Here is a 12909-nt window from a genome sequence, read left to right as displayed (position 1 = left end):
CTCCTTGAATTTCCCTCTTATTCTTCCTCCATTCCTCCCTCTCTGTTATCTTCCATATCTTTTTTTCCTTATTCTGTCTTGTTTTCTTGTTAAGTTGAATGTATTTCTACATCAGACTCTGTGTGTATGTTTTTTATCTTCCTTTTACCAGTTCAGATGAAAGTGAGGTTCCTTACTTCCCCCACCAGTTCTTCATTTCCATAGACTTCTACTTGTACATACCAATTGTATGACCCACTGTAGTTTCTCCTAGATTTCCTGATCACTACTCAATCTAGCATGCTTCTTAGATCTTTGTTGGAGTAGTTGTGGGAGAGCTGGACTGTATTGCTTCTTCCTACTCCATCATCCTGGCAGGTCTGCAGATATTTAATATAATTTTTTGTGGATTGATTAATTTGTTGAACTGTTGGTAAGAAGTAGTACCTTTCCTAAAGTCATTTGCATTCTAGCTGAGTCAATGAAGACATGAGCACATGAAAATAAAGGTACAAAGGCTGGAAGGCATTTCCGAGAACAGCAAGTAGACTAGTTTTGCTAGAGTATAAGGTTAAGCATAGAAACATATATTGGGGTTAGATTTTTTTTTCCTGGTTATTCAACAAGCATTTATTAAGCACTTACTATTTGCCAGGCACTGTGCTAAATGCTGAGGATACAAATGAAGATTAAAAACTTGGTCCTTGTCTTCAAAGAATTCACATTCTGATGGAGAAGACCTTTAAATAATTAAGTACAGTTGAGATATATGCAATTTAAGTGGAAGGTAATTTCAAAGGGAACACACTAGTAGTGGGAGGTGATAGGAACAGGACTTGGAAAGGCCTCCTGAAGGATATGGGATTTGAACTGAATCCTGAAGTAAGCTAGAAATAGAAGTAAATAGGAAATGAAGGACCCAGGAAGTAAATAACTTTAAATACCAAACAGAGTATTTTGTATTTGATTAGAAGTAATAGGGAGCCGCTGGAGTTTATTGGATGGGGATGACACAAGGTCAGAACTGCATGTTAGGAAGATCACTTTGGCAGCTGAATGGAGTTGGGGGAAATAAAGCAGGGAGACCAATCAGAAAGTTATTAGAATAATCCAGGAGTGAAATCATGATGTCCCATGCCAGGGTGGTGGTTGTGAGAGAAGGGAACGTAAAGAAGAGATATGAAGGTGGAAACAACAAAACTTGGTAACACATTGGATAGATATGTTGTTGTTTGTCCTTTGTTTTTGACAGGACCAATGACATCACAGGGTGATATTTTGACTGGTGCATGGTTTGGATTTGAGTCAGTCAGAGTTGCACAAAGCCATATCGATATGTAGATAGATATGTAGGTTGAGCATGAGTGAAGAGTTGGGGATAATACTGAGGTTGTGAGGCTAGGTGTCTGGGAAGATGGCGATACCCTCAACACTAGCAGGGAAATTGGGAAGAAGAGAAAATTTGGGAGAAAGGGTAATGAGTTCTTTTTAGGAAATGTTTAGTTTGAAATGTCTGTGGGCCATCTAATTTGAGATTTCCAGTAAACAATGCGAGATGGAGAGTCAGGAGAGTGGTTAGATCTGGATAAATAAATCTGAAAATCATTTGCATAGGGATGATAATTTGAAACTAAGGGAGCTGATGAGAACACCAAAAAAAAAATGGTAAAGAGGTAAAAGAGAACAAGGCCAAGGATAAACCCTTGAGGAAGACACCCACTGTTAACAGGCATAACCTGGGCAGCTGGGTAGCTCTGTGGAGCACCAGCCCTGGAGTCAGGAGGACCTGAATTCAAATCTGGCCTCAGACACTTGACACTTGCTAGCTAGTGTGACGCTGAGCAAGTCATTTAACCCCAATTGCCTTACTTCCTCCCCCCCACCCCACCCAATAAGCGTAACCTGAAGAAGATCCAGCAAAGGAGACTGAGAAGAAGCAGTCAGGTAGATAGAAATACCTGGAGTGCAGTGCCATGAAAACCTAAAGTTTAAAGATTATCTAAGAAGGTGATCAACAGTGTCAAAGGCTAGAGAGGTCAGTAAGGATGAGAATTGAGAAAAGGCCTTTAGATTTGGCAGGTACTGCGTTCTTGCCTTGAAGGTATAGTTGAAATTATGTAATTTAAATGCATACTTTCCGTCTTTTACCAAACAAGGAATTAATGGCAATCTTTCATGCTTTTGAGCATTCAGATTATTAGTGTGATTAAAGAGGTTTTTAAAGGAAGATTTATCTGACAGTGTGTTAAATTTCATCAAAACTAATTATTTCCCAGAAACAGAATATGACAAATTGTAGATTCAAGATATTTTCCATGTAAAGACCACATCCTCAAAAGCCTGTGGACTATACTGATCTAATTCATCCTGAGGCAAATTTTCCATCCTTTTTTTTTTTAAGATGGAATTATATACTCTTTTGCTGTGCTTTTTGAATCTGCTCCATGTTCCCCCTCCTCCTACCTCTCTGTGTTGCTCTCTATCTTCTTAGCTCTCTCTTATTCATACCTGGCCTCACCTCATTTAATTTTCCAAAACCTAAGAATATGGCTTAAGAAAATATGCATGCTTTCATGTATCAGCAAAATGTTAGGTTGATATTTTTACATCAAGAATTATCTATCTTTCCTCTAGTATGGTAGAGGGTATAGTTGTTAATAAGCTTTGATTTACTTTTTTCAGTTTTGAAATTATTTTCATTGGTAGCATTTTGAATTTTCTATGTTCCCTCAAGGCTTTTTTGTAGTAAAAGAAGCAATTTCATTCTAAATAAAATACCTTTATAAAAAATTCCTTTCCTTAATCCTAGTTTATCACAATATTTTAAATAATGTTGAATAAACTAGTTATCTTTCCTCTAGAAGTCAAAGTTGACTCTTTAATAAAAATACTAAGCAGTAGTAATTCGACCTTTTGTTCTTTCCTTATTGATTTTAGTGCTTTCCAGCTGCTAGTAAGCTGATGAAGTGTTATGTGTTCTTCAAGCTTGAATAAATTATTTGTAAAGTTTCTTTGTTCTCAATACCCCTGGAGTTTGACTGAAAGCAGAATGTAAATGTTGTCTTTTAAACTAAGTTAAATGGAAGCCTTAGTTTCTCAAGGTCATTAAAATATAATCATAGATTGAATCTTACAGAATTGGCAATGATTTTAATGTAGTCCTATTTTTAAGTTAAGTGCATGAATGAAGCTCTTGCATCTTAAATTTCTTGTTGAAAATCATGTGTTCTAGTACAAAAGCTTAGAAATGTGTTCTTCAGGATTTACCATTTTATGATATAAAGTTCAAATTATGATTTAAAAAAGTTACAGATTTTTTAATACAAATTAGGTATTTGTGTCACCCTTTTGTGAATATTCCTTCTTAAAATTTAAGTAGTCAGAAATAGTCCATTGTTCATTTTCTACAAAATTTTTAGTCGCCAACTCTTGAATAAACGCATGAATGAAAAAGCATTTATTAAGCATTTATTATTTGCAAAGCAGGCAGCTAAGTGGCACAGTAAATAGAGTGCCAGGCCTGGAGTCAGGAAGAGTCATCTTCCTGAGCTTAAATCTGGCCTCACACATTTACAAGATATGTGATTCCGGGCAAATCATGTAACTCAGTTTGCCTCAGTGTCCTCATCTGTAAAATGAGCCAGAGAAGGAAATGGCAAACTACTCCAGTATCTTTTCCAAGAAAACTCCAAATGGAGTGACTATTGAAAAATGACTGAACTACAAAATTTGCAAAATACTGTGCTAAGTTCTGGAGTTTCACATAGAAAGGGAAGATGGTCCTTGCTCTCAAAGAACTACAGGTTCTGATAAAGAAGAAAACAGTCAGTTGGTAGGCCTTAAGTGCCTTATACATGCCAGGAACTATGCTAAATGCTGAAGAAACAAAGAAAGGCAGAGGACAGTCCCTGCCCTTAAGGGGCTCACAATCTAACAGGGAAGATAACATGCAAACACATTTGTACAAAGTGTATATAGGACAAATAGGAGATAATAGGAAAGGCACCAGTATTCAAGGGGCTCTGGGAAGGCTTTTTGTGAATTATGGGATGTTACCTGGGACTTGAAGGAAGTCAGGATGTAGAGATGAAGAGGGAGAACATTCTTGGTTTGAGGGACAGCCAGAGAAAATGCCAGAGTTAGGAGATGGAGTGATTTGCTTGAGGAACAACCAGGAGGCCAGAGTCATTGGGTTGAAGAGTACATGAATAAATGTTAGAAGACTGGAAAGGTAAGGAAGGGCAAGGTTTTAAAAAGTTTTGAATACCAAATAGAAGATTTTATGTTTGATCCTGGAGGTAATAAAGAACCATTTGAGTTTATTGAGTTGGAAGGTGACATAGCAGCAGATGGTGGGAATAATCTAAGTTTGGGTTTGGGAAGGGCATGGTCTTCTGTCAGTTAAAAGAGTAAGGGACTGAAGTAAGTAAGGCAGTAAAGAGTTGAACTGGTTCACCAGAGGTCAGGGTGGAGAAGGGAAAAGAGGATAGTCAGTGCAAGAGTTATCACCTTGGGAAATATGAACTAAGGGTCAGGGAATTGGAAGTCACAATGAGGACAAAGAACAGGGTTTGGAATTGCTAGACAGTAGAAGAGGTGAGATGACAACAGTATAGGATTAGAGGAAGGAGTTTCAGAGTTCATGAACATGGATGTGGAACAATTATAGGTAATGTTGAAAGATCAAGGGTTTGACCATCTCTGTGTTTAGGAGAGGTGGGGTAGAAGAGGAGGTCATGGGAAATGAGTAAGTTGAGGAATTGGGAGGTTAGGGTATTTGAGGGAGTATCATTATGTATGATGATGTTTCCTGGTTGGAAGGAAGGAGTTGTGGGGGAGAAAAAAGTCTGAGCCAGAAAGTAGTGTGTCCTGGGGATCTGTAGACCCAGAATCTTGATTGAGTAGTAGGTATGGATTCATTGAAGCTCAAAGGAGAAGTTACTGAGTGATAGTGGTAGAAGAAAAGCATGAAAGTAGTAACTGAGAGCAAGGAGTAATTGAACTTCACCATGACCACTGAATTTGGGTGAATATGTGACAGTACAACCAGTTCTGCAGGAGACAGCTAGGTGGCACATGGACAGGGAGCTGGGCCTGAAATCAGAAAGTCCTGAAACAGAAAGACCTGTTCAGATCTGTTTCAGACACTTATTAGCTTTGTGACCCTGGGCAAGCTAATCTCTGCCTATTTCCTCAATTGTAAAATTGGGATGATAACAGCACCTACCTCACAGGATTGTTGGGGGAACAAATGAGATAATATTTGGAAAGTGCTTAGCACAGTGCCCACCATGTAGTAGGTGCTATATAAATGTTTATTTTCCTTTCTTCTTTCCTTCAGTTCTTTCCCCTACACTCTCCCTCCTTTATTAGGAGAGAGCCAGGTCTCAGTGAATACAGCAAGAAAGGAAAAGGTTTAAGATGAAATCCAGTTTGTTACCTATGGAGTAGAAGGGTTAGGTTGCTTTTAAAGAGTATAGGGGGAGTAATGGAGGTGGGAATAAGAGAATGGTTAGTGGAGAGTGAGGAATGAGTTTGAACAGTGGCAACTGAGGGTTCAGCATCACTGGGATGGGGTAGGTATAATAGGGTAGAAGTATATCATTGAGGAGTGAGTTCAAGTAGGTTATCATTGTCCATAGGGATTTGTCCTCGGGTAGAGTTATCTCAGGATCCTAGGCAGCTGTGTGTGGCTAGAAGGGAGTATGGGGTTGTATGATGGTTGCCCAGGTAAAGATAAGGCAGACTTCGAGGAGTTGTAGGTGGCTGAGTATGGTACCTGTCTGGAACCTGATGGAAAGGTAAGGCAGGCCCATAGATTATACTTGCCTGGATCATAATGGATTCCTTGAGGACATAATAGGTGGCCACATGTGCCCACCTGGAGTGTTACACCTACCCCATGGGATTGTTGTGAGAGAGAATGAGATAATATATGTATATAAAGCATTTTGTGAATCTTGAAATACTATGTAAATAAATGTCAGATATTATTATTTAGTTACCCAGTCTTATTTTCCCCTGAGGAGTGATGAGAACCTCCTAGTATCATCCTTTTTCATTTAGTGAGTTGTGGCAACATATAATAGGTACTGTTTATATGATTGCCAACCACCAAATCCCTCAAGTTAAGTTATTCACTTGGGTGTCTGACCAATATCAAGTATTGCTGTGTTTCCCTTAAAAATTTAACGTATCCCCTGGCAACCCTGTGAGTTCACTGAGGGATGCTGCAGTGCCGGATTTGGGAACCATGGGCATATTGACTAGGACTGTGTTCTTAATTCTTTTTCTGCATGTGGAGATGATCACAAAGCAATCCATATGTATATTATTTGACTACAGGTACACAGTATGCAAAGGGTTAGGCTGTGTCTGGGATGAGGGAGAGAGGGTACGAAGATAGAATGCCCTCTAAGAATTGGAAACAGAGTCAATGCCTCTCATTTGAAGATTGACCAATGAAGAATTGGTACACGAAGGTAAGGCAATGGCAGCAAGCTACAAAGAATGACTGTGTGATCAATACAGAAGAAACCTGAGAAAACCACAGTAAGACGTAGGGATCTCCTGGCCATGCAGTGATTGCAGCAATGTAAATGCAAGAACAATAGCAAATAGAAACTTACTGCTGTAAAATTTTCATAACAAATCTTCATCTTCTTTCCTCTTTGCAGAGGTGGAAACTATGGGTTTGGGAGACTGAATACAGCTTCACATCTGGTTGATATATATTAGTTCTTTTTACTGAACCTTTTTTCCCCCACTTTATTCTTTGTTTTAAGGGATGGCTTCCAGGGAGGGAACAGGATATATTTGAAAATATAGGTGATGTAAGAAAAGATAAAAAAAAAATCAATACAATTTTTTTTCTGGGCAGTCTGACTTTATTAGCCAAAGGCAGGCCTGGCACTTCAGGTGCTCTTGGGTGGGCAGGTTTGCTCCTTCTTCACCACCACTGGCTTTCTGGCTCCGCAGGATGGCGCTGGCCTGGTGCAGAGTGGCCACACGGAGATCTTTCTGATATTTATTTTTGCGGATGATGTGCTGGACGCTGTTGAGTGTGGCCCAAGCATTTTTATTGATTGTGGTCCTCGCATAGGAAGTGGCAGGCTTCCTCTGACCTGCTGTCCCCTTCAGCACCACCACGATGCCCTTGCTCTCAGTGGCCGGCTCGATGCCCACTGTCTTCAGGTTGATAATCTGTTGTAGCAGAACGAGTTTCTGGCCTTGAGGTTATTGAGCTTGGTTCTGTATGTCTGCTTGTTGCTCTTGATCAGGAAGCTGGAGAAGTTCTGAAGGAACATCCACTGTCGCGGAGGGGTGTGGGGAGCTAGCTGCTGTCATAGCAGCTACTGGAGACAGAAAGGCTCAATACAGTTTTTAAAATACAATAGAATGCTTTCTTGACCCCAGTTCTATCCAGAGGTTATATTGTTATAGTAGAAGAAAATTGGTACAACTACTCAAAGCTGTCCGTAAGGTCACCTAATGGTTCATTCGTATACATAAAGTTGGGAGTCAGAGGAAATTCCTAGCTGTCCTTACAAACTGTGGCCTTTGAGCTGGATTTTAAATTCTATATATAACCTAAAATTCAAAAGTAATTAACAGCAATCAGTAGTTATGGCAAAGGAGAAGACATCCAGTGTTTTGAGTTTGGAGGCTGCTAGGTGACATAATGTAGCTAGATTGCAGAGCCTGGAGTCAGAATGATCTGAGTTCATATTTGTCCTCAGATTCTTACTAGTTTTGACCCTGGATGAGTCATTTAGCCTCTGTCACCCTCAGTTTCCTTATCATAAAAATGAGGATAAAAATAGCACCCACCTCCCAGTGTGATTATAAGGATCAAATTAGATATTTGAACAGTGCTTAGCATAGTAGCTGACACGTAGGTGCTTTCCTTCCTTCCTTGTGTCCAGTACTCTGCCATGTGCTCTAGTTGTTGAGAAAGTATAATATGTTATGAGCCTGACCACTTTATGTAGGGGTCGAGTTTGAAAATGGTGGGATTCTAGAAGAAATAATCAATTTTTCTTCTCCCTTTAGAATGGGCAAACACTTGATCAAACTTCTTTATTTTATAGATTTCTCTGGTATCCTGCATTTCAATTTCAAAGATTCTACCTATCTCTAGTTTGCTCAGAAAGAATACTTGCATATTATCAATTAAGTTATTCTTAGGTATAGACTTAAGAATAGGTCTTTTGCCTTTTGGCATATTATATTTCAGGATCTTTAATTTTTTTTGCGTGTGCTGCTTTAAGGAGGTACAAATAATTCTAGTTGGAAGGCACTTGTGAAGGCAAAAGTTGTCAGGCCACAAATCTTTAAAAGAGAAAAACTAAAAAGTTTTCTTTGCCCTTTAATTAAAATAGTTTTATTTTTTTTTAGCAATAGCTGAAATTGGGACAAAACTAAGTGTCATAGAGTGGCCATTTCAACCCCTACCACAAATACTGGTCAATCAAACTTTGTGTGTGTGTGTGTGTGTGTGAAGAAAGTTCGTAAGATCATTGATCAGATTCTGTGCAAACTGTTATAAATATTGTGACTTAAGTTTGCCCTAGGCAAAATAATCAAGTTTAGTGTTTCCCTTTATGCCACTTTGAATTTAGCTAGAATCCCAAAATCTCAAGAGTTGATAAAAACCTCATGAATCTTCTGGTCCAACCTCTCAATGATACTTGGGTTTCCTCTTACAGCATTCCTGATAAGTGTTCATTCAGAGGCTTGAAGTCCTCTAGAGATTGAGAACTAAATACCTACCAAGGTAAATCATTACACTTTGGGACAATTCTAGTTGTTACTTTTTTTCCCTATGCATTAAGCCAGAATTGTCTTCTTGAAGCTCATTCTCCACATTAGTGAGACTAAGAAAAAAATCTAGTAACTCCTTAATATGATTTGACAGTGATCATGTTCCTTCTAAGTTTTTTCTTTTCCATGGTAAACATCTCTAGTTCCTGAAGAGTAAAAGCCTGGTATGATCTGATATGATATGATTTTGAGTCCCCTCAACATTCTGTTTGCCTTTCTCTGGATACACTTGAACTTTTTAAGTGTCCTTTCTAAATTGATACTATAGTATCGCTTTTGTCTGCCATGTGATACTGTTGACTCCTATTTTAGCCCTCAAAAACCAGTAGACTTTTATCATCTTAGTTGTGTTGCATGTTTCCCCTCATTTTATGCTGGTGTAGCTGAATTCTTAAATTCAAGTGTAGGACTTTACTATTATTCTTGTTATAAGGGTATCCCAAAAATCTTAGGGCAATTATAAGCTTTAATAACATGAAATTGCACTAAGACTTTCAGGACACCTGTATTTAACCTTTTAAAATTTGCCTTATTGTTTTAGATTGCCAGGGTATTTTTATATCCAAATTCTAACATTCAGAAAATTAGCTACAACTCCTAGCTTTTAGTTATTGACAAATTTGATCCAAATCCTTGATAAAAATATTGTATACACTAGGGCCCAAGATAGAGCCCTGTGATGTTTCAAAAGAGACCTTGCTCCAAAAGGATATTTATAAATTTACCATTCTTTTGTTACATCATTCAGCCATTGCAAATTGGTCTATGTTAGTCATCCACTTTCCTAAGTGGAATGTTGTGAGGATCAGATGAGATAATATATGTAATGTTTGCTTTGCAAACTTTAAAATCTTATGGAAATGCCAGTTGTTTATTGTTGATGCTGTACTATCTCGTTCTCATCTTTTTTTAATGGAGACCAGATAGAAATGGTCATGAGACAAGTTGCTATTCTCTTATTCTTTTATATTTAATATTCTGTGCACATATATTGTACAGCTATATAAAATGACTTTTTTGTATTTGATTAAAAATATTGAGATATAAACTCATCTTCTATAAGTTCACTGAAATGATCATGAGGTCAATTCTAGCATTAGACAAAATAATGGGGATGCTATGCATGTCTCTTCCTGTTGCCACATTGTTTTTATTTCATCAACTAAATCTTTAAGTCTCTTCCCCATTCTAATCTATTCTCCACTCAGTTGCCTAGATGGTTTTCTTTACGTAATTTTTCATGTCACACACACACACACACACACACACACACACACACACACACACACACACATACCCCTCAATAAACTTCAGTGACTCCTTATTACCTCCAGAATCAAATGTGAAGTTCTCTGTTTGGTAGTCAAAACCTCTCACTGTTTGGTCCATGCTTTACTTTGCAGTCTTGCGCTTTATTCTGCTCTATGCATTCTCCAGTTCAGCTGCAGGGTCTTACTTGCAGTTAACTCACATACCACACTCTTTCTGTGATTCTGTGCCTTTGCATAACTTACCATATATTCTTGGAATACTTGGGACTCTTATCATCTCTGGCTTCCTTCAAGATTCAGTTTAAATCCCTCCTTCTGCAGGAGGCCTTTCCCCATCTTGTTTTCTCTCCTCTACCCTCTGAGATTACTTTCCATTTTAACTCTGTATACATCTTGTATGAACCTAGTTATTAACATGTTGTATCCCCCGTTAGATACAGTGCCTAATTTATTTTTTAAATTTTATTTATTTTTAGTTTTCGACATTCATTTCATAAGATTTTGAGTTTTAAATTTTCTCCCCAACCCTCTCTTCCCTCCTCCCCAAGACAGTATGCAATCTGATATAAGCTCTACATGTACATTCATATTAAGCATATTTTCATATTAGTCATGTTGTAAAGAAGAATTACAACCAATGGGAGGAACCATGAGAAAGAAGAAACAAAACAACCAGAAAAGAAAGAGAGCAAATAGTATGCTTCGATGCATTCAGAGTCCATAGTTTTTTCTCTGGATATGGATAGCATTTTCCATCATGAGTCTTTTGGAGTTGTCTTAGATCCTTGCATTGCTGAGAAGAGCTGAGTCTATCAAAATTAGTTAGTCATTGTACAATATTGCTGTTACTGTGTTCTCCTGGTTCTTCTCACTTCACTGAGTATCAGTTCATATAAGTCTTTCCAGGTTTTTCTGAAGTTATACTGCCTAATTTAGAGTAGGGACAGTGTTTTTGCCTTTCTTTGTATCCCTAGCCTTCACACAGTGCGTCACATAGTAAATGCTTCTTGACCTCTTTACTTGACTAAGTAGAACTGAGTATGGCTTCCAAGTGAGAAAAGGAGTCATTATAAAATGTCTTTTCCTCTTCTCACGCATCTTCTCCATCTCTCTCTCCTTCTTGTTAGGAAAAAAAACTGAAGTGATTGAAACTAGTATTTAAACTAAACCTAGAAGTTGCCTTATATTCTTTTACAATGTTACATAGAACCCTTTATAATTCTGGCATTGAGAGACAGTCTTTTATTACATGTGATTATATTTCACCAATATAATTTGACCCTCACCCATGTGATAATTAATTGCCTTATAATTAAATTTTACCATATTTCAATATTTAACAATATGAGCTCTTTTAAAAAAACAAACTGAAAAGTGTAGTAAGTATGCAGCCTGACAGTATTTAATTTGAGTTAAAGCTTTGGCTTCTTTCAAGTTTTTAAAAATATAATTCTGCAGTTGTCTGTTAGGGAGGGTAACAGATTCTTAATGCAGTCTAAAGATAACGCGATTATAGATTTAAATCTTGAAAGAGGCATTAGAGGCCATGTAGTCAAGTCTTCTTATTTTACACATGGGGAAACTGAGGCCCAATAAGGCGAAATGACTTTGCTAAGATCACAGAGGTGACCTTAGTGACAAAGCCCTTGAACTTTATATCCATCATTTTTACCACTGTAGCACGGTATATCATCTGGCATAGCAATGTATATATAATAAAGTAAAACAATAATATCACACTACATGGTGTAAAAATAATTCTATTTTTTCCAGTGGGGATTTGCATAAACATTTAATCCTATCCAACTGCTGTTTTAACTGTGAGATAGCCAGTGTTATAAGTCTACATTCAGAGTCTGCAGATATGATAACAGTCTGTATTCTTTCTGAGACTTAACCTACAAAGTGCCTCTTGGCCCACTTTTTCAGGTGGAATTCAACCATGCTTCACTTCACTCCCTGGCCTTCTTTTTGACAACCATGCCACCAGGACTAGAAACCACACCCTGGAGGTTTTGACTCTTTTCTTCTGTCCTGACTGGTAGCTCCACACCTGGCCCACTATTTCAGGCAGACCCCAGCCATGCTTCATTCATTCCCTACTCCTTGGCTGTCCTTGGCCCATCAACCACCAGCAACACTTCTTCATTCCCTCTGGATTTGAAAACTGTAATCAAATCAACTCTGCCCTTGTTCCTGGAAGAGCTATGTTATTCTGCTTCCCCAGAGCCCCAGTCACCAACTCCTTGTTTCCTTCTATTAGAATAAATAAGTTCTTTGAGGGCAGGGTCTGATTTGCTTTTGTATTTTCATCCTAGTAAATACTTTACACATAATAAATTTTTTATAAGTTCTTTTTCTTTTGCTTCAGTCACAGTCCTTTGCTTTATAGAATAATCAGTTTCAGAGGAATAAAACTTACTTCAATTACCTCATTACTGAAAGTCAGTCAGTCAACATGTATTAATTAAGCTTACTATGTGCCATGTATGGACCTAAGCACTGAGGTACAAAGAAATGCAAAAAAAGTGCCCCTGCTCTCAAAGATCACACATTTGAATGGAAGAAAAAACATGTAAATAACCAGGTATATACCAAATAGATGAAAGGTAGTCCAGAAGGAGGAAGATCAGGGGGATGTACTTGCAGAAGGTGGGATTTGAGGTAAGTCTTGAAGGAAACTAGTAAAGCTAGGAGGTAGAGGTAAGTGGGCAAGAATAGCCTGTGCAAAGGCAGAGTTGGGAGATGGTATATTGTGAGTTCAAGGAACTGCAAGGTCACTCTTCTTGAGTTCTAGAGTGTGTGGAGAGGAGTAAAGTGCAAGAAGGTTAGAAAG

The 12909-nt window shown here is 38.1% G+C and overlaps 1 protein-coding gene and 1 pseudogene across 6 annotated transcripts in view; one reads left to right on the top strand and one right to left on the bottom strand.

Moving 5' to 3' along the window:
* KIZ (kizuna centrosomal protein) overlaps positions 1–12909 on the top strand; it is a 212402-nt gene that overhangs the window by 87881 nt on the left and 111612 nt on the right. The window lies entirely within an intron of this gene.
* Positions 6894–10191, bottom strand: LOC110210153 (large ribosomal subunit protein eL28 pseudogene; annotated as a pseudogene).

Source organism: Phascolarctos cinereus, unplaced genomic scaffold (genome assembly GCF_003287225.1).
Source record: "Phascolarctos cinereus isolate Bilbo 61053 unplaced genomic scaffold, phaCin_HiC Scaffold_2;HRSCAF=192, whole genome shotgun sequence".
Taxonomy (NCBI): Eukaryota; Metazoa; Chordata; class Mammalia; order Diprotodontia; family Phascolarctidae; genus Phascolarctos; species Phascolarctos cinereus.
Note: the sequence above shows the minus strand (reverse complement) of the source record. Positions and strands in the feature narration are given on the sequence as shown.